This window comes from Phalangium opilio, unplaced genomic scaffold, assembly GCF_054372755.1.
Source record: "Phalangium opilio isolate 3A_F unplaced genomic scaffold, DU_Popi_V2 ptg000014l_1, whole genome shotgun sequence".
In the NCBI taxonomy this organism is placed as follows: domain Eukaryota; kingdom Metazoa; phylum Arthropoda; class Arachnida; order Opiliones; family Phalangiidae; genus Phalangium; species Phalangium opilio.
The window spans coordinates 707,396-712,697 of NW_028324149.1; the positions used below are offsets into that span (position 1 = coordinate 707,396).

Below are 5,302 nucleotides of genomic sequence, written 5' to 3' on the forward strand. Positions count from 1 at the left end.
TACGCAATACCTTTGAATTGTGTTTTCTTTGGGAATTAAACTCAATTTACTCTTACCCTTTCGATAAAAGACCCTTAAAGGCCGCGGTTAAAACAACCAATAGAGTAGCGCCCAACGTGAAGAGTTTGGGCTTTTGAAAATCCGAAGAGAGAACCTCACGAACCTACGTTAATTTAGCTAAGAGTATTTGGTCTATTATCGATTTCTTTTTCGAGTTAGCCAGTGGTTTTCCACAAGGGTTTACATTCGAAAGAAAGAAAATAAGAAAAAAATTCAGGTCATTGATGTTACTAAAAAAAGGGTTACGAGGCTATTTTAGGTTTCCTTAACATTATAGACCTATACTTTTTGTTTTCAGTTTTTTTTTCTAGGATATCAAATGTAGACCAATAAAAAAGGGTAGATTTTTCTAAAAAAAAAAAAAAAAAAACTTTAGGACTTACAGTGAAACAAGATTTCTGTCTTTCCGGCAGCCCTAAGGGTCAGGGTATGTAGTTTCGATTTAGGCGCCAAATTTCATTTATGGCGGGAAACGTATATACTTGTATAGAGAAAAAAACGGATTTAATATCGTTTCACTTCCGAGAAAGGATTCAATTAAAGATATGTGAAGATAAGGGTCGAGGACAGAGCGAGCAAAAAATATAAAAAATTATTATGATGGTGTACGGATTCAAAAGAAAAACGTGGTACAGGTTCAGGTTTATAGTTGTATTAAGAAGCGATATCTAGTTTACTAGGGGGAAAGTATAAATTCTAGCTTTATCTCCAGTCCAAACGTAGCCTGTCCGGAGTTAATTCCCGCCTCTAAATTATACAACCAGCATCTCATTGGTTCTTGAAAGCTCGTGCACGTCAGCGCGACGCGAATGACGAAAATTACGTATTTTCTGACTGAGGAGAGGCTGCGAAATAGTCCGGCCTCCTTTTACGTCCCCCCTTATATTTTGAAAGGGGGACTGGGACTATGGCGAGCGCGAATACTTAGGCATCTTATAACTTCTCCCTAATAAACTAGATATCACTTCTTGGTTGTATCTATAAGTTCTTGGAATCAAGGTTGATTGAAATGCTGCAGAAAGGAACGCGCGTGGGTGCTTTATGATTATTCTAAAAACCCAGTTCAGTTCTTTTATGCCCGATATGTGGGTTGTTGATTAAAAAAAAAGAGAAGATAAGATCTGATACCAACTTCAACTCTCTTAGGGATGGTTTCTTTGATTTGTAACTTAGATAGCGTTAGTTTTAATTTGATTATAATATTATTTTCAATGGATACGTAGGTAGGTGTAGGTGTTTCAATGAAATGTAGTCCCACCACTTTTTCCCAAATGAATTGCAACGCCGCACGTGCTTGGGACGAAATGATGGACTAGACGTCTAGTACATTAAATCTTTCAAACACGTGGATTATTTTGGTGTTATCTCTTCGGGGACAAAATATTCGCGACCATATAAAATATACGCGTTATAATTAGGGGTTTTCAATCAACTTAATGGTTTTGACGTCATACGAACTTGTCAAAAATACGCCCCCAAGACAAGTTACAATAAATAAATAAATAAATGCCAAAAGCGCCGCGTGGTAGTAAGGAAATTGTATTTAAAGTTTTAACACTTACCCAGCTTGCCATCACAACATCCAAAAGTTCAAGTTGACACTTTGTATCGCATCGCAAATTTATGGAAGTAACGATTTGAGTTTTTTAGAGTCTTTAGAATCTGAAAATAAATAAATAAATAAATAAACGTTAAAATTAATTATTCAAAACAAGTAAAATTAAATATATTAAACTAAAGAGGGTTAGTACTATATTCATTATTAAAAGGAAATACTTGGAACATTACACCGATACAGAACCAATTGAAATTACATATTTACATGAATATGTTCATTTTAATATGTATATCAAACTGCAGTGAAATTTAAATATTCTAAAACAACACCAAAGAAAAAAACTTTTCTTTTACTTCCAACACCTGTTTTTATATTTGGGTGTAATATTTGATATTTCCTGCGCACTGCGTGGGCCGAGCAGAGGCATAACGCGAGACTTTAAAAAAAATGTCCCATCTTAGTGGTACTGTACCAAAAGCTGTAAGGAATTTTACAACGTCGTAAAATAAGCAATCGCGAAGTTGTAGGCACCACGATTTTTACGCTTTTATATTATTTTGTTTGGTTTTGTTTTGAGGGTAACGAATTTTAGATGGTTTTTGCTCCACGAATTTTATAACGTATCATATATTAATAATGTATTTCTAAGTTACTAAGTCCAATACCTACATTACTAGCTTATTTCTAATATTACGTAAGAGCATCTGAAGTTTAGTAGACACCGATATTTTGCGTCGGCATTATAATGAATTTTCAGACAAAATAAGCACGATGTTATAATTGTCATTCCTAAAACACGTAGACATATACTTAATTGGCATTTATTTCACTTATGATCTTATGTATATTTCGGGATGTAAAAGTTAGACCTACGACTATTATTACTCGCATACCCAGAATTTTACGTAGTACTGTTTTAAGTATATAGGTACATGATTACAAATGCATTGATCCCTGTGTTCTGGATTGCCAAGTAAATCAAAGGAGAAATATCTTTGTCCATCCTTTGTTCTCTAAATGACCCTAGAGAATTTCAAGGCTTCGACATTTCAGAGGTTCATTTAATGTGTATTATATTCTGCTTGAGAGTTCCCTTAATTATTTAATTACAATGTGGTTTGTTTATTTCTCGAGAAATCCATCTAAGATCCTGGAAATTTCTTAAAATTAGAAACTCGGACGGAATTCACTTCATCTATAGAATCCCATTTCAACAAATTTAACTTATTTTCAACTTCAAGAGTCGACTTACTCTTAAAAGTTTCCTATATATCGTAAAAAGCGAGAAAAGGCTTCGAACTTTGCAAAGTAAATTGGGTAACTTTTCAAAGAGTGGATTTTCGTGTTTAATGTCAGTTTAAGAAGCTTTTCCAATTTTAAGTTCAGGTTGTATTAATCAATTTTTAAAAGCAAGCCGGGTTTTCATGGATTTTTCTATGGTAAGTTACGTCATTGCTAGCTAGAGAATTGAGAAGGTAAATTACCGATCCTTTTTAGAGTGTAAAATTTTACCAGGGTAATTTTAATTTGCCCCGATTTATTACTGGTAGTTTACCAACCATTTTTCCCCAATGGCTTTAGTCATTTAGTCACAGCTATTACTTAATTAATAAAAAAAATTCACATCATTATCTCTAACACAATAGAATATTATAATTTTGGTAAAAAAATTCCGCAAAAACAAAAACATGAACAGCTGTTTTCGATACCGAATTCAAAGTTTCATATTACAACCTACTGCACCCATACCCTGACTTGTTTGTGTTTCCATTCGGGCCTAACGTTGTTCTAACTGAAAAAAAATTCAAGAACCAATCGCGACCTCTTATGACTTCTCGTCTTTTAAGTATTTGAACCCCGGGTAGCCATGCAGTCAACCATAGCTCGGGTACCGTTTGTAGATTTGAAGTCAACTTCAAGAATGATGGAAAGTAGATGGTGCAAAGCGATGCCTCCCAAGTTAGTGGCATCGGATAACGTTTGAAATTGGAAACCATGTTGGACAGCCTGTATTTATATGGTTTCTGCAGTGAAAAATGAAGTTAAATGTACGGAATTTGAAAGAAAAAAAGCTTAGCTGTTGAACAGTTTTTACCACACTCGGTTTGGTCGGTTGGTTTGGTATATGGTTTTAAATTACAAACAAGGGTTTCTTAGCGTCTAGCGACCGGTCTAGAAAAAATGCTAAAAATGGATGAAAATCGACATGGCATAACGGAAACAATTAAGGTTTCAAAAAATACTTCGTGAGGCACTACAAGTTGATCAAAGTTTTCATTGTCATTACTCTGGTGTTGACCGGAGAAATTGATGTCATTTCTTTCTTCATAACTCGAAAATAGTGGCCCGCAAGGCAAAATGGAGACAACTCCCTTAAAGAACATCTCCCTTAATTTATGCCAGACTTAGCAGAAATACAGTAGATTTGGTTACAGTGAGCTTTGAGTGAAAAAAATAATTGATATACCTAGAGGTGAAGAAAAACAATTTTTTCTTAGTACCCTAGAGACATTTTTCTTTACAGTACATTAGCGTAACACAAGCATAAGATAAATCTCAGCTGCATAGTGGCAAAATCATTAAAACTAAACACAATTCAAAGAATTTTTCTGATGAAGAAATTCTCTTAGTTAACAAAGGAACTTCGGATGTAAAAACCCTTCGTTCTTTCTTACGTTTTCCAAAGAAGAAATTCCGCTGTCTTTGTAAATGAAAACATTACATTCTTTCCATCAAGGAAAACAAATAATACCCCATCACTCCATAAGGAAACCACTCCAAGATGAGTGTATTAGAAGCGTACTGCTTTTCAACTTAAGATTACTCCACTATCAAAGGCAGTATATGTTTATTTCTCTATACTCTTTCAGATTTAAACTCTGGCTTAAAACACATGTAAGAACGCTCAAAGATGGAATATTGGGCTGTAACGCACGTGCACCATGATCTCGGGTTTGTCTTTTCCCGTCATATATATTGCCAAGATTTTAAATAAAAACTTATGACATCATAGTAACCCAAGAAAGCTAATCATATAACAACAACATAAGTCTTGCCTCTCCTCTAGTAAAACCTCAAACTAAAATACAATAAGATGGCGAACTACACACAGAAAAAAATGGCGAGGTTGAGTTCAGGCAGAGTGCACTCACTCCTCTTGGATGGGAAACGATGTTGGGTCGATATGGCTCGATTCAAGTGAAAAAAAGGAAAAAACCCAGTGGCTGTTTGAGCTCTTTAAACGCGTCGAAGGAGCGAGTTAGGCCTAAGGGTGGGCCGCGTTTTGCAAATTAGCATAAACAAAATCTCAATTTTCAAGGAAAGAAGAAGAAGAGAAAAAAGGACCAACGAATCGACGTTCAAAAAAAAAAAGAGGAGAAATTTTAAAATAACTTTGTTGCATCTATTTGCAACCACGCACAATACGTTTCCTGTTGGTGCGCCATAGAAATGTTTTTCATACATCTCTGGTTACTTTTTTTCTTTTATTTTAAAATAATGATTTTCAAAAAAAAAAGAATACAAAAGTAAAAAATGGGCAAGACCTAAAATTCTTGCATGGTAACTTTCAACGATATATCTTTTTTTTTTGATATTCGCTGACTAGGGTTTTTGCATAAAACAGGGAACGAGGGTTTTCCCATCTTTTTTGGTATGGTTGCCGGTTTAAAGTTCATTTCATTC

At 34.6% G+C, this 5,302-nt stretch overlaps 1 long non-coding RNA gene across 1 annotated transcript; it reads right to left on the reverse strand.

The window, feature by feature from the left end:
* Positions 1-3,608: 3,608 nt before the first annotated feature.
* On the reverse strand, positions 3,609-4,485 carry LOC149704964 (uncharacterized). The gene is made up of 4 exons (XR_016381439.1): positions 4,294-4,485; positions 3,862-4,085; positions 3,714-3,790; positions 3,609-3,642 (listed from the first exon to the last, which is right to left on the reverse strand). It is a non-coding gene; the product is annotated as an uncharacterized LOC149704964 (long non-coding RNA).
* Positions 4,486-5,302: the final 817 nt, after the last annotated feature.